This window comes from Haliotis cracherodii, unplaced genomic scaffold, assembly GCF_022045235.1.
Source record: "Haliotis cracherodii isolate W230 unplaced genomic scaffold, xgHalCrac1.p SCAF_5, whole genome shotgun sequence".
Lineage (NCBI taxonomy): Eukaryota > Metazoa > Mollusca > Gastropoda > Lepetellida > Haliotidae > Haliotis > Haliotis cracherodii.
In genome coordinates, this window is record NW_027266308.1 from 43,318,103 (window position 1) to 43,342,185 (window position 24,083).

Consider the following 24,083-nt stretch of genomic DNA (forward strand, 5'->3'; position numbering starts at 1 on the left):
ATTGTTGTAATTGTATTACATTTAGATTTGCATTTAGAATGTCCACGAAAGTGGAATCCGGATGTGCGGTTGAGTAACTGTCTATTTCTCGCAAACATTTATGGGAAATTTCTAAAAAGAGACATTTTTCGCCTGATTTAGGAGTTGGTGACGCACTGAAAAATGATATCTTAATTCTACTACTCAAAGAAGTATCCCTAACTTCTTTGCTGTTTGCCATGGCTATATCCGTGTACCTAGTCAAACACACATTTAATATCCAGAATATGAGCCAAAGATAGGTCATGCTAAGTGTTTGTTACTAGGAGTCCAGTGTCCTCAAACTGCACACTTTACTGGTGACAAACATAACAAGCTTCTCCACCGGTACATTCCGCATTGTCAAAACTCCTCCAGTCGCCGTCCACGTCTTCTTCATCGACAACTTCGGTGAAACTCTCACGGGAAAGTTAATCTGATGACCCTCGCCATGTTGGTTAAGGGTATACCACCAGTGTGTAGACAGAGACAGTTTACTGAAATCCTTCTTTTCAAGAAGGATCCCCTTGTCATAGCTGGGCAGGTGACCAAATGCGTGTCTGTACACGTCAAGCTCTATGTGTGCAGATAGTTGGCCACCTGGCGACTTGACTGCTGTCTTCAGTAGCCTCTCAACAGTAGCTGAAGCGAGCCTCAGGCGCTCGCCGGACACGGGAGGGCAGTTGTAGTCCTCCAGGAGATGGGCAGGGATGTGGCAGGAGGGCTCCCAGGTTGCGTCGTCTAGGGGGTAGTCCGCCCACTTCACTAGATAAAGAAGACCCTGCAATAAATAATGAAAAGCATAATTTCGATTCATATCACCTCCCTCAGGAATAAGCTAATATTTGATACACTCAGGTAACACGCGGGATAAGTTGAATGGAAACACATTGTATGTCATAATTTTAATATTCTCCATGTCTGATGGTCCCTCTCTTAGAACATGAGGATATAGATACAATGAAGTGAGTAGTCATTAAATATAATCAGATAAATATATTTCATTTTTATACTAGCCCTTTGGGCTTGATGGGTTTTTGAGTTGATTTCAATCCAGTTATTAGTTAATGTTCAATACAAAATATTCATCTTATTGAGTCATATATTCTAAATAATGTTGGTAATTGAGTGAGTAGGGATTACGCCGTTTTGAAAGTATGTCAGTTATATCACGGCATGTCAGCTTAAAGTGGGAGGAAAGCCCGAAGTGATGCCTGGCCAGCTAGAAACATACTCGGCGAGAACCGGCACTCGAACTCACAATTGTATGTTTCTGGTGTGCCCAAGTGACGCAAGTCGAAACAGCTAATTGCGGAGACCCACACAACTGGGACACCCGTGCCCCTATAATATTTACGAAAACAATTAATTGAAACACTACGTTTGGATAACCGTTAACCATAATAATTAATAAATATCTTACATGAACACATAATGCAGTATCTATAAATATAGCTCTTAATATTTTTTCTTGGTCTGAATATTTCTGATATGAGCATAACTATGGGAATTATCAAGAAGATTTTCAAAACGCAAGTACAATTTATCGCAAGTCAGACAGAAATCTTGACAAATTTTGGTTGATATCATAAACAGAGAACTTCTTATCTTGATAATTTTTTATTTTAGTTTCATAGACTTTTTACGCAATAATTTAGGCTTTTGGTACATTTCGCAAAAGTTCAAGTTGTTATAATGCATAAAATAACGGATCCTGCATTGCGGATTGTCAATTTCCTATTTTGAATGGTTTGTTTTCGGAGATGTGACATGTTTTGTCAACCAGACAACTTAAACTATTTGTCGAAAGTATAGACTATAAAATACATATTAAAATCAATAAGTTAATATATCAACATACCTGGGGAGACTTGCGCTTCCAAATGAGTCTCTCTACGGGGTAGATTCCAACTGTGACACGATTGCTGACAGATTTGTTGAAAGAAACAGTCTGTCCTTCATGGAGCACTCTGTAGTTTGTGACAATTCGAGGGCGAAGTTCCATGTTTAACATTTGGCGAACTGATGACACACACCAATGAGATTCCACACGCTTGTAGAGCTTATTCTTTCAATCAAATTGAACACAACATAAACAACATTTCAGTGCTTTCATTGTCCCCTATGTCGTAACGAGGATAACAGTACAAATATTGTTGTCATAGAAATTAGAGTAGGACAGGTGTAACTCTAATGGACCAAGTCATGTTTTCATATCAATAAAGGATAGTGTAGGTACACATAATCGTGTATATATAAATTTGAAGATTATCAACATTTCCTGGCTAAATTAACATTGTTTGTAATGTTAAAAACGACAGCAGTGGATATTAATGGTTATGATACTTTGTATGAAGGTCTGATAGACTGGTTTTAGAATGGCTCAGATGACGCAATAAATACAATCGTTGCTGTGCCTTTTGTAAATGTAATCTGTTTAACATTCAATGTTAGATTGTGATCAGGCTTATTCCATTTACCTCATAATCGTTTCTTTGTTCCCTAAACATTCAAACGCAAATAGGTTTCTTGACACCAATTCAGAAATTATTAAACAGTTTAGCGAGCGCTGCGATATCTGAACATTTCATTGATGCAATTATTAACAAAACTGCGACAATGGAGGAAGCCATTTATCGAAAAATATTTTAGCTAATAATATCTTATAATAAACAGCAATATGAGTATGCATATTGATGGCTTTATTCAGTTGAGTATGCAACCTGGTATTATCAATAATATAGCAGGAGTAGAATCTTATTCATTGTTATATTTATTCCACTACCAATACAATGTTTTCGAGAACTAAGTGTAACCACAAGCTCCCGTGATGAAGCACACTGCAGGGGTCTGGTCATGGGCTCTTGGTCCTAAGCCAAACCACATGTGCTGTTGTCTATATTGAAGGGCATTAAAATAATCAGAGGGTAGAACCACGCTTCTTATGACAAGACGAGTAACATGCCCTTGTTTGTACGGTTGGTTGCACATATGTGTGCATGAAGCGCCAAGTGAGCCATGGCACAAATAGTTGGACATGCAACAGTAGTCGTCAAGAGGGCAGGTTTCTCGAATAAGGGTTTTTTGCTGGAATGTTTCGTATAATGTTTCTTCAATGATGTAATTTATTAGTATAGTTTATCTAAGTAAGTTATTGAATGAAATTAAGCAGGTGATTCATTCAACAATTATTCCCAACAACACCTGAAGCATCACTATTTGATAGAAAACATGCTCATGATACAGTCAGCATCGTAGATCGACTCTGCTTTTTAGCAGATATCTCTTATGAAGATGTGATGATTTCTGTCGCATTTAACTGTATCATATATGGTAAGCTTGCTAGAGGAAAGATCAAGCTGTCTACATGTATATAAGTTTGAAATGCCATGAAATGCCAGTATATGAGTTCGGTTTAAAGCTGATGATGACTATATCGGCAAGGCTTTTTTTGGCTAAACGTCGCTATTTTCACAACTGTTACTATTGAATGCTACAGTAGCAACAGGTTGATCCCGGCAGAGATTATTAGCTTCACCGACAACTAACTACCAACCATCATACATAGAAATCTGACAAATATCCCAACTTGACATGTTTGGCAGTAAGCTGTGTTTTACTAGACATTTCTTACAATCATTGCCCTTTTTGTCGACTAACCACCACCAAGTACACTCCATTCACAATCTCCGTAACTATACATTCCTTACACGCCTGTGTTGGATATTCAATCAAAAATGGAAGAGTTTAATCGAATATTCCATCCCAGAGTTTCTCAAGTTTCCCAAATTCGTTGTGAACGACAGCTGTGTTAGAGCAAGTCCATTGGAAAAGTCACTCAACCATAGGTTGTTTTAAACAGGCAAGTAATGTGACTGCAAATATGTTGATTACTTAGTGTAATTGGTGACTTTAGGGAGATGGTCCCTTGACGTCTTATCACGATTGATCTTTATCTAGAATGAAGGATCCCCCGCCGCCCGATGTCAGGTTTAAACCTTTGTGGTATCCGTTACAGTTTGCAGGGGAGGGCTGGATCACGCTGCCAGGATATTGATCTCCAGTAGAGTTATCTGCCCCTTACGGAATTCCTTTGGGAAGCGTTAGGGTTGAGAGTTACGGTTTTTGTGTGCATGATGTATTAGGTTAAAAATCAACCCTGATCGAGCTTGTTCACGATATACGACTCGCCCTTAATAGCTGAACAGATTATTCATTGACTCACTCACTCCACCGTCCACTCACACATCTCTCACGCATTTACTCTTTTACTCGAACCCCAACCCATTACCTCGAACAACCCTCATTTACTTTTACGAAACATTTGTTTCGACTTTTCTCGACCGTTCACGTCTTGAAAAGAATACCTATGGGGGGACAACTCTATGTTATGATATTGAAATAAGGCATTTACAGCCAGAATTATACCCGATCTGACATCCAATGGCCAGTGTGTCTAGAATACAATACCTGTCTTAGAGCCTTGAGAAAATTCTTGAAATAATCCAAACACTTCCAGAGCATTTCAAATATTCAATATATTTTTGACGTGTTTTCAATTCCTTCAGACAAAACCCTCTCCAAGAAAGCAGGTCTCCGAAGGCCTGTCTGATAGCTGTCAAACATATTGAATCTCATCCTTAAGATACTGGATTCCATTGCCATACACCTGGGATACAAGCCTTCACAATTTAGTGCGGTGATACTGACATAATTAAGGATACGGTATACCCCTCTTGGGGACTTTCCAGTTCCTGTCTTGTATCAAGAGTCCAGGAATTCCCCGCGATGAACAAAGACAATAAGTCACGTGGGGTGGATTCCAATAAGTCTTGTAGCCTGGGTGACAGTTGAATTCCTATAATGGGTATTTCTTTGCGCCTTCATCACTGAGTCATATCTAGTATCGACAAATAATACGTCTGTCTGGAGAGATTGCGTTTTCATTTATCTTTAATCTCACTTATTTTCATACACATCAGAAAGATCTGTGTGTTAAAAAAATGATTGCGGCTTTTGTTAAGAGCGTTCATGCTTTGTAACGTTTTTGATCAAAATTGCTGAGTTTTTTGTTCTTTTTTTCCGTCTTGAGTACAGAGCTCTGTTTTTAATTTAGAAAATATTCTGCCTTTATGAGTTCGTCTGTGATCACAGTAGAATGGTTTGAAGTTTATTTTGCTTAGAGCCTTATTTGAAACTGTAAAGTTTCATATTTTTATAACAAATGTGATACTGTTACATATTAAAATTAAACACAATGTGAACATATCCTATCTTTCCAAGCATAGCCTTACTTAAACCGAAATGACAATCATATCCTCTTAATTCCACTACCACACTAATTCCACTACGGGCACAATTTGTATTCGATTGTACTTGTATTAATATGTCTCCAGTCCCCATGTTTGTTCATCTAAAAAGCTTTCGGGCAAAGCAAAGCATTCATTTGAAAATTGGAGTTAACAAAAAAAATTACAAAAAATACAAACGTTATCAAATCGTTAACAGGCTGTAAAGTCCCGGAAACACTGCAAACAGAAGGTCCAAAACACAACTATGATACCCGTCTCAAACACATCAGCATCGAGTTTCATTGTTAGCCACCGCCCAGCATGGGTGTATTCTCTCTTTTGCCCGGAAATTGCACGTTTACTTCGCTCCACCACCAAGAGCCAAACCCCGATCCCTAGTCAAGAACAAGTCTCTGAGACTCACGTGAACCTTCTGAAATACTACACTGTCTCACATTTACTCTGTTTCGCATTGCAATGTAGTTACACTTGTATCAATAACACTGATATACTTATTATAAGAGGTCTCAAAACATTTCAAAACCCAAAACGATTCTTCAAATAACCTACATTTGTTCTGTTATCAAATACCTACAGCAAATCTAACTCGAACATTAGGAACTCGAAATATTCCCGAACAACCTACTGTTAGATGATATCGTTTGATTTTCATTCTTTTTCGACTCCGCATTACACGAATTCGGATAATCGATATAAAGGATATATAATGACCCGTGTTTTGTTCGATCCTTGGCCCCGGACCAGGTATTAGATCTACCTGATTGTATAGCAAACGCCTCTCTGGTGCACTTGAATTATGCATTAACTCTTTGGTAGACTTGATTTATGTATTTGCCGTGGTTGTATATACAGCTATATGAACTTATATGTGAGTAGTTACTTTACCTCTCACGTTTACTCTTGTCATAACCTTATTATCATTGTTAATATTATTTATCATGCCACACATCCTGTCCTAGAATTGCTTGTTTTATGTTCATTGCATGTTTGATATTGTCTCCCGATTATTCGGAGCCAGTTTAATCCGCAGCATAATGACAGACAGAAGGTCACTATTAGAATAGAGAGCAAGCGTACCTCATAAGTATCCCAGATGCCCGTTTCACAAAGTGATTGTAACATTACGACTGTTTAAGTCCTTGTTGTCGTACCGCTATGGTTGCTTTGTGAAACGACGCCCAGGGCCCAAATCCAAAGAGCCATCTCAGCGCTACGACTGTCGTAAGTCAATGTTAAAGTATGAGGTTTACGACAGTTTTAGCGCAAGGTTTCACTGAAGTGGCAAGCGTCTGACACCTGCACTACTTTGGGCTTTTCTCCATCTCTAAACTGACACGCCATGATGTAGCCGAAATACTCTTCAAGGCGGCGCTAAACCCAACTGACTCACTCACCCGTACTAGTCTAACTCCCAGACCCAAGAGAATAAACTAAAATAGGAATCCATCTCAAGTTGAGAATAATTTGGCAAGTCTAAATTGCCTCAGCCCTTTTTCTGGGCATCATTTGAAATTAATTTTGTATTTTGTAAATATATATTTTTAAATAAGACTTTATTAACTTTATTTCTGGGACTAATTGTGAGTCTAACCGCAGCATTAGTGTCGCCACATAGAGCGAGGTCAGTGGTTGCAATGCGTTGACGTCCCAGATCCATGCCTTTGACAGCGTAGTAGATGTGTTGTGTAAGCATCTATAATTGAATAAACCCTTTCTATCTTAATTTCATGTCTTCCGTTTTTTTCATTAGTATTTATTCAATGGTCACAAGTTAAGAGGTTCCCTATGCTCTGAAAAAGAAAAACAGTCCAAAACAAAAATACTTATAGCAAAACTACGTTCTCGATATCCGTCACCACAGACCCAAGTTTCCACATACGTGGGTGATTTGCATACATCATGCTCCTAGCGGTCTCCAAGCAAGGTCAAACTAAATCTCTGACTACACCTGGATGCCACCCGATACTACCATACGAGGTACAAGTTAAACATTGACACACGGTATTACCATATCAACTATATACATTGTCTCTGGAGATGGGATCCGATGACGACGTAAAAAGGAGATTAGCTTTAAAATCTCGAAATATTTTGACTGGTCAGATTGTTCGAATTTTCAGGTCAGAGTTGGCGAATACAATGAGTAAACGGATCAGTACGTTAAAGGTGCGACTGTAGTGATAACACACAGTTGTTGGGAAAAACTCATGCAGGTGCAATCATGCTTCTTACAATACAATGTAATGCTTTTAAGCAGAACAATGAATGCTTATTCACCAGGAGTGGTTGTGAGAGCGGAGACTCCCCAGTGAAGTTGTGCAAGCTGTAGGTGTTATAATATTTATGAAATGAAATTGTTTTTCAAGCACGTTTTTCATTTTTGTACACGACCCTATACAATGATATACACTCTTGCTAAAACGGTAGTCCTTTAAACTATTGAAGTATAATTTTGATAGCAATATATCATGCGATATGTGAAGTATATTATAAAGTAGTATGGCTATACATGATCAAGATTTTACTATGCCTGGCATTTACATTTGTCAGATGAATGTATTGTTTATTTCGGCAGATAATCGAGACTGGTTTTTCTCCGGCGTTGACGTACAATACTTTTTGCTGTATCTGCCCTGATGTTTGTAAAAGTAAAAATAGGAACTATTGACTATATACAATTATATCTGTTGCCAGTTTATTTTTAAATGTATTTCTGCAAAACGTTTATTACTATGGATTTAAAAACTTAAAACCATGAAATACTAAGTATTTAAATATTTATAAAGACGGAAGGCATTTGTTACTGATTTCCCTTTCCATAGAAGTATATGATATTTAAAATCTGTAAAATATGAAATAGATTGTAACATGATACATAGCAGTAGCTGAACGAGTATTGTTAGTGTGAGTAAATGCTGTTTCTCACCACAGTTTTACTATATCACAGCGGTCTGTAAACAATCGATGCTGGACCATGCAAAAAAGGGTTAACATCGTGAGAACAATCCACGCCTTGAGTAACACATCACCTGTGTAACCTCCCACTCATAATGTGTTGGCTCTTACTACAAATATAGGGTACCGAGATTCATTCCGGGTTCCCCAACCCGCGAAGATCCGGGGTAAAATGGGTCTTCAGCAACCCATACTTACCGTAAAAGGCGACTATGCTTGTCGTAAGAGGCGACTAACGGGATCGGGTGGTCAGGCTCGCTGACTTAGTTGATGCATGTCATGGTATCCCAATTACGTTGATCGATGCTCATGGTGTCAATCACTGAATTATCTGGTTCAGACTCGATTATTAACAGACCGCCGTCATATAGCTGGAATATTGCTGAGTGCGGCGTTAAATCACAAACAAACAAATATTCCGGGTTCCCCACAGTCTTCATAAGGCAATGTACTTGTGATCGGGAATTGGATTGGGAGGTTAACTGAAATCAGTTGGGAAATATTTAACATTTAACGTCTTCTTTACCAAGTTTATAATGGGCGAATTTCATTGAGGGTATACGTAAGTACGGTATTTGTAAATTGGTGTTATATAAAAATAACTTGTGGAAAGAAAATCTTTAAATAATTTATTAGTATGAAGTATATGACATTACCCATTTCTGAAAATCACATAAAACCCGATTTTATACACATATTGGAAAATCTTCACATACCGTGAAAACCAACGCGTTAGTTTCGAAGCCAAAGAGGCCCTGCCTCACCAGCTATACGGCTGAAATAGAACCGGGAACGTTGAACCAGTGTGTACTTAAAAAGAACCTAATCATCAGGTCCACTGCTTACGAAATTAACTTTAAACGTTGGAAATAAAAATGACACCTTCTGTCAGGCTTGATATTAAATAAAAGTGTTTGACACATCGTTCAACTGCCTAAAACGTTGGTGGTCTGAGATATTTACTTTCAACAGTATCTACATGGTGAAAGGTTTTGCAATACATTGCCTTCGGGTTGAAGGCCGCCATTTTGGATGTGTGTGTGTCCCGGATGTTATGATGTCACTGTAGGGAACGGTGCCCGGATGTAACGCTTTGGGTGTTATTGTTTTCAACATGCCAGGGACATATTTGTTACTGTAAGGGTCCGATATGCCAGGATGCTTCAGGGAACATGCCTGAAACTTTCATGCCAAATGGCAACATCTGTTGTACCTAGATGCTTATGAGAGAGATATTTCACCCTTGGAAGGTTTTTCATGATTTCTGGGTCAAAGGCTGCAAATGGTACTATCAAATTATCAGAGGCTTGCCAGTTTCAAGCGGGGTTTGTGAGAGAAAAGTAGAATGGTGAAATTGTAAAGTGGCTGTATTTGTCATATGACTTTAGAGTCAGGCCTTTACTTTAAACCACTGACATAAGGTGGTGTGTACGATGCACAATCTAGAACCAGCATCTCAGCCCTTATTTCAAATGAATCCCAACCTTACATCCCTTCATGTACATTAATCCCGTTGAGTTTGTTTACGTGATAGGAACTATCGTCTTATTCCTTCTGTTATTCAAATTCAGTTTAAGTTAATTCACGTTTATATTCTGATTGCCAAGATAGTTGTCAGCCCGATTATCATCCTTGAACTGTCAGCATCATGCCTGTTCTACATCTACGACCTACTTCAGTTAAAGTCTTTCCCCACCTGAAAAGTACAAACGACAAAACGTAATCACAAGAAATATCCGTGGCTATACCAAAAGCATGTGTTTATGAATCACTATCAAATACCGATGATATCAGGTGTCGTATCCTGCACAACAGGCACTTGCCACAAACACATGCAAAGGCAAGTCAAATGTTCACCTGAAATACGTAAGATAAGGGAATTGCATGAGACGTCATTATCGCCACGATGCGTCACAGTTGGAAATGTCCTCAACATGTCTACCATTAGACTTTTTCAAACTTGTTGTAACCCTGATCAAACAACTTTGGAACCATAGTCGTATGACGCTTTTTTAAATCTTCGTGGAAAGAGCACGATGGTACCTTAAAAGTTGTGAAATGTAGACGCCAAATGCTACATGAGAAATATAAGTTCCAAGCAGAGTTAATCCATCTGTACAACCTCATTTTGCCAACCGTGTTGTTAAACCCAAGTGCATTTGCACCAAGCTGCATTAGGAGCTAGGGTGTTTGTAGCGTCATACAGAATGTAGCGCTGCAAGTTTAGGCCAGTGTCTGAAGCCTGTCTCATTTATGCAACGTTTGCAAAATTCGATAAAACAACAGGAGGTGTGTGGACATCCGACAGCTGTTGATATAATCTGCGCTATCTATTGGGAATATGAGAATATAAAATCTAAATGCCTCACGAAATACTCTGTGTACTGCACCTGCATATATCATACCCGAATATCATCATCATCATCATCGTCGTCGTCGTCGTCGTCGTCGTCGTCGTCGTCGTCGTCATCATCATCATCATCATCCGCGTGTGCGTGACTGTGTATATGTGTGCGTGCGTGCGCGCCTCTGTGTGTGTATGTGTGCGTGCGAGGGTGTTGTATGTATGTGTGTGTGTGTCTGTGTGTGTGTGTGCGTTCGTGACTGTGTGTACTTTGGTTGCATCAGAACGTTAACCCGTTAAAAACTTAAATTTCGTAAAGCATGGCACATGAAATTTGATTATTAATATGACTATTCTTGTCTTTGTCTGGTATAAAACCCATTAAATATGTTAACACAGACTATTTATATTACAAACCCTGAAATGTCCGCATAAAGGAGGTTTCACTGTCGGAATACACAAGTTCCCTACCAAAGTTAGTCCACGAGATTTGTTTGTCCAGTCACAATGATTCTGGTATCTCGTGGCATATCACGTCTCGCGCGTACTTAGCTCTGGAGGACTTTGTTGAGTTTCTTACCGACATGATATCGCAACTTACATTCATAAAAGTCACGTATATATAGCAAAATAGAACGATATACATTTGTATCCTTTTGGTCCTATAGGAGGTTAAGGTTGGGTGTCATTATCAGGGGTTGATGAAATATCTGTCGGATTGACAGTTTCTTAATATGAACTACTTTGCGCGTAGGATGAAATGTACAATGAATAGATTGGTTGATATTTCACCAGATTGTCATGCCTCCATGTCAACTGAATTGGCTTCTTTGACCTTTCGTAACCGATTCATTTCAACATAAATTGATACTAATATATCCATGTTTCGGGCAACAGGTGGTATCGATGTTACCGGAACATGTATATATGATAATGACGTTGGAACTAATATGCGGGAAGAAGTTAACCCTGGTTTAGGGCGGGATATGATAGCTTCCTTATTGGCATCTGATAAAAGCTTGTGGTGTTTGTATGGATGTTTCAAGAGGTGTATTTCAGAAGGAGGCTCTTTGGCATAGCAGGTCAATTTCTGTCAATTTCACGGGCAACGGTGTCGTACTTACTCTAAGAGTTGAGTCACAGCACTTAAGAGAGACTCGCTGGTTGATCCACGTGCTTTATCCTCGTGTCAGTTGAAATTGACAAGCCGGTGTACATTGCAGTTACAGCAAATACATCCAGGGATTATTTACAGCCATGGGTTTGTCATGACCAGCCTGAAATTGACATCATAATGCCGCAATTTGCATGCATGGGCACTATAATGTCGCCAGTGCCCTCCCGAGCCAGTCACTGGCCTTCCTGGCACTAGCCGCCATGTCAGAGGGAGTCGTGTCTCGTCGAGGGTTGTTAGGAAAATACTATATTATAATAATCATTCATTAATGTGATGATATCTTCTTACAAACCAGTGCTGCCCTTTTCGGAACAGCTTCCGCGATGTGAAATTAAGTCCTGCCTGTATTGTAACTTGATCGCTTTAATGTGGAAACAAAATTGTTGATACTTAACGGCCCTGATCCCCTACCCTAGACGTCCAAACTACAGGGGGAGAGGATTTGGCGTGTCACCGTCATCTAGTTCACACCTTCGTGGCGACTCGGAGATAGCAGATTGTGTTTGGTTATTTCCGAAGAGCTCGTTCGTTTCAAAACCCAAACGTCACCCTGAATCGGATACGGGTAGGCAGTAACCGTACAGGAGCGGACCGTTACATAAGTTCGTTAGCGACCGTTGTCACAATTGCCCCTGGGTCGAGGAAATACATGTAAAAATAAACAAATGCAATGAATTTGAAAGAGAAGTGGTTGTGCCTTGGTTAGATTCCAATGCTTAGTATATTATTCGTTCAGTATGTATTTATTACTGGAGCGTTCTTGTGAGGAGACAGTGACTGAGTATGGTTTTACGCCGCTTTTAGCAATATTCCAGCAATATCACAGCGGGGGACACCAGAAATGGGCTTCACACAATGTACCCATGTCGGGAATCGAACCCGGGTCTTCGGCGTGATGAATGAAGGGGGTGGGGGTCCAAACTGACGCATGTTGGTGTTTAATGGAACCAATGAGTGCGGCAATGATGTTGACACAATAAATATCTTAACTGGGCGTGACGAGCGAACGCTTTAACCACTAGACTACCCGACCGACCCCGTGAGGAGACAACAAACGTGAATGGCAAGAGAACCAAGTGAGGTTTCTTTTCGAATATTAATGATGATGGACACCAGACTACATATATATAACCTGTATGACTGAAAAGAATGAAAGCCGTCATACATCTGGAATATGTACGTGTGTGGCGTTAAACAAAAAACGCACAAATAAAAATAATTAAATTGAAAAGAATATATTACAAATCTTCCGAGGTAGATTCTGTTTTATCTGAAGAAATTCTTAAAACATTTTGTCTAACACATTGTGTCTGAAGTTTGCCTGTGCAAAGTTGCGCCCCTTACTCATACCAGGATAGTGGGCTACAAAAGCCGTATGTCTCGTTGAAATTATTCACAAAGACATACGTGTATAGTTTGTGATGTATATGATATACCCTGATCAAAGACATTTGCAATTCACTTCCTGTTCCTGTCTGTAACTAATTGTAATACTGTCGTTGCAATAACCCTCATCATCCGCTGTTTGCGGGTTCGATGCCAAAATTCGCCCAATTAAGATATTTATTGTGTCAACATCATGGGTTCCATTAAACGCCAACATGCGTCAGTTTGGACTCCACCCCCTTCATTAAACAACCACGCCGTGATATAACTGAACTCTTGTTCAGAGCTGCGTTAACTCTAGCCAACCGCCCCCCCCTCCCCCCCCCCCCCATCCCCATATCGCCGGGATGATACACCGGCTATGTTATTACCTCACAGTATATTCATAGTCGGAACTGTTTTCTTCAAATACACGAAAAGTTTTCATACGAAGCCCCATCAACGCTATCACTTCGCTAGAACTACTTTCTGAGTGTGTTTTCATTTTATAAGTCATGTCTATCTATACAAAACATATTTACTTTCAGCACAAATGGTTCTTCATACATGGCCCCTGGCCTGTGGCCACCTCGGCTTGCCCCATCTTCCCCTTTACAATCACGTCCACTCACTGTGGTAATTACCCTCTCCCCTCTCTCTTGACCCGTCTCTGGTTTCGTCTGATCGTAGACATACGTATCATGTGACTCCTTGGACCCGAAATCTGTTGATGTCTCATGCCATTATCGGCCTGCCTGAACCTCCGCGCCCCACCCCTTCGATCACTGGCTACTGTTCCCGGTCTCCATACATCTTCTGAATATGTGTTTTTATCAATAGCATACCAACAATTCAGTTTCCCTGTTTCCCTGCCCCTCCCTAAGATGTTTGTCTCCATATTGAACTGTATACCTGTATATCCGTGCATTACAAAGTCTGTACGTTGCTCTATATCGTGACCCCTTCTTTCCATTCATATCGCTATCCTGTGAACCAATCTCCCATCTGTAGCCTACACTCAACAACCACTCAAACAATCTCCCATACCCTTCTTATCTTCCCTAATCAGCCACACAACCTCACAAACCAATCTCAACCTGACCCCGGTCCTTTATCTTATCACATCATCCCAACAACCTCACGAACAGTTCTGTCCTCGACCTCAAACCATAATCTCAACACACATCCAGATCTCAACCCCTATTCTAAACCCACCACCAAACAATCTCACTGACCCTTCTATCCCCGACCTCAACCCACCACCCTAACAATCTCACTGACCCTTCTATCCCCGACCTCAACCCCTATTCTCAACCCAACACCCAACAATCTCACTAATTCTTCTTATCCCCGATCTCAACCCTTATTCTCAACCCACTACCCCTAACAATCTCACTAACTCTTCTATACTCGACCTCAATCCTTATTCTCAACACACCAATCTAACAATCTCACTAACCCTTCTATCCCCTACCTCAAACCCTAATCACAACCCACCACCCCAGCAATCTCACTAACCCTTCTATCCCCTACATCAAACCCTAATCACAACCCACCACCCCAACGATCTCACAAACCCTTCTATCTCCTTCGTCAACCCCCTAATCTCAACCCAACACCCCTAAATCTCCCAAACTCCTCTTTTGCCCTACCCCTACACCAACACATCGCCAGGCCACCATTTCGCTGCTTGGGGTAAAGTACTAATATTGATATTTCCAAACCAGAAGCATCAGGTTCCCGTCTTTTATTGACGGTCCATTTATTTGGACTATCACCATTAGTAAGTGTCACTCGACCAATTTGCACGGACACTCAGCTTTGATGGCTGACCAAATTGACCGGCGTCCGTACCTGTCCCGTTGTCCAGTAGCACATAATATTCAACGGGCTTTGTTTACAAAAGAAGATCAATTTTCGGACGTTTTCTTTTCGCTTTCAGTTCAGGAAGGTTACCGTGGATGGACCATGGTGTGATCTTTAGTTGTCTTCCTTCTCAACCACTCTATATGAGATCAAATATCCATTCAATATTGACACTTCTAAACACACGCATGATATTGAATGGTTGTACACCATTTCCGAGGCCGTCGTATTGTACCAACACAACAACGTGTTTGTAAATCACAGTCTGGGGTTAACCAAGCGCTAATGGTCGTAAATATACAATTAGTATTATTTGGCTTAGCAGTCGACTTCAAGATTTGTCATTCTTGGTATTCGGATTAGTTTTTGTAAAATGTCGATTTGAGACATGAATCTTCGATCTTCGATTCCTAAAACAACTATATTTCATGCTAAATGAAAACATAGATATAGTGATATACATGTCATCCAGGAAAGCTGTTTCCACGTTCTGTGTCAGCGTGAATGTACATGCGTGTGTCTCGTTCACTGATACGATACATATCTCGATACGTGATGGCAGTGGAATATGAGCTTTTGATACAGATTTCTCTAATGTGTAACTTCAACATATAGAAAAAAACTTCTAAAGTCTTTCGTATTTCTTTTGCAGATGTTTTTTTACACAAAAGTAATTATACCTAAATGTTATACAGATTTGTATTGATATATACATATACTTGTCAAATTAAGTTAAAAAACAGATCCGATTATTCATATTACTTTAGTTACTCTGTCATACCATAACTCTTTCATATTACTATTGTTAATCTGTCATGCCATAACAGGTTAATTACAATTAATTTAAAGAATCGGGTGTTCTTTAACTTCTTTTGAGTCGTATACCTCACTATTGTGTATATCGCGTTAGTAACCCACTCTTCAAACATCAAACTATCAGTATATATCGCCAAATCGTTGCATCACTGCTGTTACTCCAGTCACACGTTAAACAAAGTGAAGGTCTGGGAGGACTACATGTAGCCAGGTATTGATGACGACTGTGCACGTATAACGGGGTGACGTTTTGTAGTTAACACCAAGGGGTAGCCCTGGTGGGCCATGGTAACTGGAATCATAGCAGCCATGGGAAACTGTATGTAGCATTCTAGAGTATTATACGTCGCTATTGGTAACCGATATATGCCGGTGAAAGTTGACTGTCCTTATTTTTTTGAACTGTTTCGAACATCTTAAGGGATTGTGGTTGACATTGTACATTGATGCTCTGTATAGCTGGAGTGACAGAAAGGATTGTGGTGAACATTGCACACTGACTCTCTGTATAGTTAGTGTAACAGAAGGGATTGTGGTTGACATTGCACATTGATGCTCGGTATTGTTGGTGTAACAGAAGGGATTGTGGTGGACATTGCACACTGATGCTCGGTATAGCTAGTGTAACAGAAGGGATTGTGGTGGACATTGCACACTGATGCTCGGTATTGTTAGTGTAACAGAAGGGATTGTGGTGGACACTGCACACTGATGCTCTGTATAGTTAGTGTAACAGAAGGGATTGTGGTGGACATTGCACACTGATGCTCGGAATAGTTTGTGTAACAGAAGGGATTGTGGTGGACATTGCACACTGATGCTCGGTATAGCTGGAGTGACAAAGGGGTTTGTGGTGAACATTGCACACTGATACCCTGTATAGCTAGTGTAACAGAAGGGATTGTGGTTGACATTGCACACTGATGCTCGGTATTGTTGGTGTAACAGAAGGGATTGTGGTGGACACTGCACACTGCTGCTCTGTATAGTTAGTGTAACAGAAGGGATTGTGGTGGACATTGCACACTGATGCTCGGTATAATTAATGTAACAGAAGGGATTGTGGTGGACATTGCACACTGAGGCTCTGTATAGCTAGTGTAACAGAAGGTAATGTGGTGGACATTGCACACTGAGGCTCGGTATTGTTGGTGTAACAGAAGGGATTGTGGTGGACATTGCACACTGATGCTCGGTATTGTTGGTGTAACAGAAGGGATCGTGGTGAACATTGCACGCTGCTGCTCTGTATAGTTAGTGTAACAGAAGGGATTGTGGTGGACATTGCGCACTGATGCTCGGAATAGTTTGTGTAACAGAAGGGATTGTGGTGGACATTGCACACTGATGCTCGGTATAGCTGGAGTGACAAAGGGGTTTGTGGTGAACATTGCACACTGATGCCCTGTATAGCTAGTGTAACAGAAGGGATTGTGGTGGACATTGCACACTGATGCTCGGTATTGTTGGTGTAACAGAAGGGATTGTGGAGGGCATTGCACACTGATGCTCGGTATTGTTGGTGTAACAGAAGGGATTGTGGTGGACATTGCACACTGATGCCCTGTATAGCTAGTGTAACAGAAGGGATTGTGGTGGACACTGCACACTGATGCTCGGTATAGCTAGTGTAACAGAAGGTAATGTGGTGGGCATTGCACACTGATGCTCGGTATAGCTAGTGTAACAGAAGGTAATGTGGTGGGCATTGCACACTGATGCTCGGTATAGCTAGTGTAACAGAAGGGATTGTGGTGGACATTGCACACTGATGCTCGGTATAGCTAGTGTAACAGAAGGTAATGTGGTGGGCATTGCACACTGATGCTCGGTATAGCTAGTGTAACAGAAGGGATTGTGGTGGACATTGCACACTGATGCTCGGTATTGTTGGTGTAACAGAAGGGATTGTGGTGGACACTGCACACTGATGCTCGGTATTGTTGGTGTAACAGAAGGGATTGTGGTGGACATTGCACACTGATGCTCGGTATTGTTGGTGTAACAGAAGGGATTGTGGTGGACATTGCACACTGATGCTCGGTATAACTAGTGTAACAGAAGGGATTGTGGTGGACACTGCACACTGATGCTCGGTATAGCTAGTGTAACAGAAGGTAATGTGGTGGGCATTGCACACTGATGCTCGGTATAGCTAGTGTAACAGAAGGGATTGTGGTGGACATTGCACACTGATGCTCGGTATAGCTAGTGTAACAGAAGGTAATGTGGTGGGCATTGCACACTGATGCTCGGTATAGCTAGTGTAACAGAAGGGATTGTGGTGGACATTGCACACTGATGCTCGGTATTGTTGGTGTAACAGAAGGGATTGTGGTGGACATTGCACACTGATGCTCGGTATAGCTAGTGTAACAGAAGGGATTGTGGTGGACACCGCACACTGCTGCTCTGTATAGCTAGTGTAACAGAAGGGATTGTGGTGGACATTGCACACTGATGCTCGGTATTGTTGGTGTGACAGAAGGGATTGTGGTGGACATTGCACACTGATGCTCTGTATAGCTAGTGTAACAGAAGGGATTGTGGTGGACACTGCACACTGATGCTCGGTATAGCTAGTGTAACAGAAGGGAATGTGGTGAACATTGCACACTGATGCTCGGTATAGCTAGTGTAACAGAAGGGAATGCGGTGGGCATTGCACACTGATGCTCGGTATTGTTGGTGTGACAGAAGGGATTGTGGTGGACATTGCACACTGATGCTCGGTATAGCTAGTGTAACAGAAGGTAATGTGGTGGGCATTGCACACTGATGCTCGGTATAGCTAGTGTAACAGAAGGGATTGTGGTGGACATTGCACACTGATGCTCGGTATTGTTGGTGTAACAGAAGGGATTGTGGTGGACATTGCACACTGATGCTCGGTATAGCTAGTGTAACAGAAGGGATTGTGGTGGACACCGCACACTGCTGCTCTGTATAGCTAGTGTAACAGAAGGGATTGTGGTGGACATTGCACACTGATGCTCGGTATTGTTGGTGTGACAGAAGGGATTGTGGTGGACATTGCACACTGATGCTCTGTATAGCTAGTGTAACAGAAGGGATTGTGGTGGACACTGCACACTGATGCTCGGTATAGCTAGTGTAACAGAAGGGAATGTGGTGAACATTGCACACTGATGCTCGGTATAGCTAGTGTAACAGAAGGGAATGCGGTGGGCATTGCACACTGATGCTCGGTATTGTTGGTGTGACAGAAGGGATTGTGGTGGACATTGCACACTGATGCTCGGTATAGCTAGTGTAACAGAAGGGATTGTGGTGGACATTGCACACTGATGCTCGGTATTGTTGGTGTGACAGAAGGGATTGTGGTGGACATTGCACACTGATGCTCTGTATAGCTAGTGTAACAGAAGGGAATGTGGTGGACATTGCACACTGAGGCTCGGTATTGTTGGTGTAACAGAAGGGATTGTGGTGAACATTGCACACTGCTGCTCTGTATAGTTAGTGTAACAGAAGGGATTGTGGTGGACATTGCGCACTGATGCTCGGAATAGTTTGTGTAACAGAAGGGATTGTGGTGGACATTGCACACTGATGCTCGGTATAGCTGGAGTGACAAAGGGGTTTGTGGTGAACATTGCACACTGATGCCCTGTATAGCTAGTGTAACAGAAGGGATTGTGGTGGAAATTGCACACTGATGCTCGGTATTGTTGGTGTAACAGAAGGGATTGTGGTGGACATTGCACACTGATGCTCGGTATTGTTGGTGTGACAGAAGGGATTGTGGTGGACATTGCACACTGATGCTCGGTATTGTTGGTGTAACAGAAGGGATTGTGGTGGACATTGCACACTGATGCTCGGTATAGCTAGTGTAACAGAAGGGATTGTGGTTGACATTGCACACTGATGCTCGGTATTGTTGGTGTAACAGAAGGGATTGTGGTGGACATTGCACACTGATGCTCGGTATAGCTAGTGTAACAGAAGGTATTGTGGTGGACACTGCACACTGCTGCTCTGTATAGCTAGTGTAATAGAAGGGATTGTGGTGGACATTGCACACTGATGCTCGGTATTGTTGGTGTGACAGAAGGGATTGTGGTGGACATTGCACACTGATGCTCTGTATAGCTAGTGTAACAGAAGGGAATGTGGTGGACATTGCACACTGATGCTCGGTATTGTTGGTGTGACAGAAGGGATTGTGGTGGACATTGCACACTGATGCTCGGTATAGCTAGTGTAACAGAAGGGAATGTGGTGGACATTGCACACTGATGCTCGGTATTGTTGGTGTGACAGAAGGGATTGTGGTGGACATTGCACACTGATGCTCGGTATAGCTAGTGTAACAGAAGGGAATGTGGTGGACATTGCACACTGATGTTCGGTATTGTTGGTTTGACAGAAGGGATTGTGGTGGACACTGCACACTGATGCTCGGTATTGTTGGTGTGACAGAAGGGATTGTGGTGGACATTGCACACTGATGCTCGGTATTGTTGGTTTGACAGAAGGGATTGTGGTGGACACTGCACACTGATGCTCGGTATTGTTGGTGTGACAGAAGGGATTGTGGTGGACATTGCACACTGATGCTCGGTATAATTAATGTAACAGAAGGGATTGTGGTGGACATTGCACACTGATGCTCGGTATGATTAATGTAACAGAAGGTATTGTGGTGGACATTGCACACTGATGCTCTGTATAGCTAGTGTAACAGAAGGGATTGTGGTGGGCATTGCACACTGATGCTCGGTATTGTTGGTGTGACAGAAGGGATTGTGGTGGACATTACACACTGATGCTCGGTATAATTAATGTAACAGAAGGGATTGTGGTGGACATTGCACACTGATGCTCGGTATAGCTAGTGTAACAGAAGGGAATGTGGTGGGCATTGCACACTGATGCTCGGTATTGTTGGTGTGACAGAAGGGATTGTGGTGGACATTGCACACTGATGCTCGGTATAATTAATGTAACAGAAGGGATTGTGGTGGACATTGCACACTGATGCTCGGTATAGCTAGTGTAACAGAAGGGATTGTGGTGGGCATTGCACACTGATGCTCTGTATAGCTAGTGTAACAGAAGGTATTGTGGTGGACACCGCACACTGCTGCTCGGTATAGCTAGTGTAACAGAAGGGATTGTGGTGGGCATTGCACACTGCTGCTCTGTATAGCTAGTGTAATAGAAGGGATTGTGGTGAACATTGCACACTGATGCTCGGTATAGCTAGCGTAACAGAAGAGACATAGATATTGTAGAATATGAAACACAAAGTAGGTTGAGATGGACATTGCACACTCAGGGCATGAATAACTGGAGTGATACAAGTGATTGAAGCGGAGATTGATCACAACTGTCATGTCACTGAATTGAAGTATATTTCAGCAATTATAGTTATTTGCTGACTTGACAGACCTCCTCTACAGCTTGGGTCACCGTACCGTGAGAGGAGAACGTGTGGCTACCCTTCTGTCCGCTCCGTCTCACAATAAAGGGTCCAGTCTGGGGTCTTTATCTGTAGAGCAAACTTCCCCTCCCATTGAACGCTGCGTCATATACCCCTCTGTACATTGTCCCTCTTACAATACCCTCTTTCACACTCTCCATTCCTAGCCGAAAAACGACCAATTTTACCGGCCTTTCTATTTGTTTACGAGTATGCGACTTTTCAGCTACACGGAGTACAATGTTTAGAGTATGTCGGCCCTTCCAGGGCTACGTGACCAATACAATGTACTAGGAAGGGGAAATTAATTTTCGGTCCCGTTCGACAGAACTGTCTGATCAGTTTGCGTTTTGTATTTTAAAATCCGGAGCAAACGTGCGGCTCGGTTTTGTAAAGGCAAGGCGCCAAACAGACAGTTCCGGGATGCCATTTGAAAAGGAAAGCACACCTATGCGTTAAGATAGGCATACAGAGAATACGCGACGTTTAATGAAGGGATAAATTGTGATATTCTATGGCCTAGAGTTACGAGACCGCCCCACGCAGTTAAGCTTACAACGTGTTGGGGGTAATCCTGTCCCTTAAATATTTGCAGACCAGCCTTCCTCGTGAATGTTGTTGATCTTAAGCCTCCTTTATTGTCTTACAACCGCCTCTCGCAAATGGATCAAAATTTTGTCCATGGAGCATCCCTACCCATTAAGCATCGTCTGATATTACTACAAGTATAAAACCTTAAACAATTCCTTTATTTGGTTAGGAAGGACTTACATAACATAAACGTTCTATTGATTGATCTACAAGTAAGGTATGTTATTGGTTAAGTAAATTTTGTTTAATTTAAGTTTATCGAATAAATCTAAGGAATAGGCAACAGAGACGAATGGACACACGTTCAAGCAGGTAATTGGACAGTTAAATAGGAACATAAATTTAACACACAATTAAAACATGAAATGGACATTGGGGCACTGTCTATTCCAAATGTTCTTGTACGGGGTTATGTCACGAATGCGAGCATCTCAATGCTCAAACATCGCAATAATCGAAAAAGTTTATCCTAATGATTATAAATTACTAAAGTAGTCATGATAAAAATAATGAGCGTGTGAAAAATAAATAGATATAACATATGTCTTCCGTTTATTTAAATCCTTTAAAATCGATAATGTGGAAGAGAGTGTATTCTTGTGCAATATACATATGTGTATCATTATATTAGAAGTTTTATATTCCTCGTCTCATTTACCAATCAGAGATATGCGAGTCAGGAAGCATTAAGTGGAAAGAGCCAGAGTGTGTACCTTCCTTGCACATGAAATACATTACAATCTTCGTCATAAAAATCGATGCAAATAATTGTTAACAACATGCACATTATAGGAAGCTAATCTTTTCCACTGCTGATAACCGATGTAAATACAATCCACCTGAGAGGAGTGAAGCAGTATCGAAGTGTAGATTACCTGCACACGTGTAAATATCGCTTAGATTGCAATAGACATGTCATGCACATGAAATATACATACCAGATTAAGCATTACTGCCTATTGTCGAAACAGCTTGAGGGAACAAAGGGGGCTATTGACAAGTTATATACGATCTAACGCATCCTTAACCAAGCAACAACTCCCTGGTGCTTAGCGTTTTCTTTGTATATATAGTAGGGTTTGTAAACAATGCTTTGCGCAGATTTATGCTATATGCTATATATTTCAAAACGCTAACGATTGATACTTATACAGTCTTTTGGTGTCTATTTGTGCAAAGCAAACGGATGAATATTCACAAATCAGCGGATGACTGATAATGTACTGTTTGAAACGGACACAGACCTTGATGACTTGAACGTACGTTGTATAGGAACGCGCATACTCCTTTGACAACGATGCATAAATGACATACACGGATTCACTGGAAAGAGAAATTTAAACTGTATTAAATTACTTTTAATATATTTAAATATATGCATCATGGATAAAAACAAAAACGGGGAGACACTGTCATGAAAATTAAAAACAACAGGAAACAAGAACGATATTCATGACATATGCAAAGTTGAAAAAGAGAGGCATTATTTATATGATAGGGTAGAAAGGTGCATCAAAACATCCAACTGATAGATATGAAATATGGACATATGGAATATGGAATTCCGAATGTCGCGAACAACATCCTCAGCTTTGAGTCTTTTGAAATTTACAATTTACAATTTCAAAATCCTTTCATAAGATCAACAAAGAAAGGGATATATATCCCACAATATACACCGCAATACAAGCTGATCATTGTACTTATAGAATGTTGGCAACAGTGTTATCGCAATCATTATGCAAAACATGATATTCAATGAAAACGATCAGAATGCGTAATTAGCTTTTTCCGTAACAAATGTATAAAAGGCTATTATCTGAAAAAGCTGTGGTATATTTTCCACCGAGAGAATAATCCAGTATCTGATCAACTGTATAATCCCAAACTCTGTAAATTGGTTGAACATCTGTTACGTTCTTTAGATTCATATTTTCAATTGGTCTGACTCAGTCCATTTTATCATGTTTCGCCTTTCGCTCCCTGCGAAAAGGTATGTGTAAATGAAATATTCATAAATATACCTTCCGGAACACACTAGCAGCAGAAGCTAATAATAACATTTTATGGTATTCATACATCTGCGAATATTCATTTTATCAATAAAATAATGAACTAAGATATGTCATTTAGTAATAATAAACTAATATATGTTTTTTTAGTAATAATAAACTAATATATGCTTTTTTA

The 24,083-nt window shown here is 40.9% G+C and overlaps 1 protein-coding gene across 1 annotated transcript in view; it reads right to left on the bottom strand.

Moving 5' to 3' along the window:
* The window catches only part of LOC139443147 (homeobox protein six1a-like), a 111,945-nt gene extending 89,095 nt beyond the window's left edge, over positions 1 to 22,850 (bottom strand). Inside the window, exon 1 of the mRNA XM_071224099.1 lies at positions 22,832 to 22,850. The gene's annotated coding sequence lies outside the window, so the exon portion shown is untranslated. The remainder of the gene's footprint in view (positions 1 to 22,831) is intronic.
* Between the last annotated feature and the right edge of the window lie 1,233 nt (positions 22,851 to 24,083).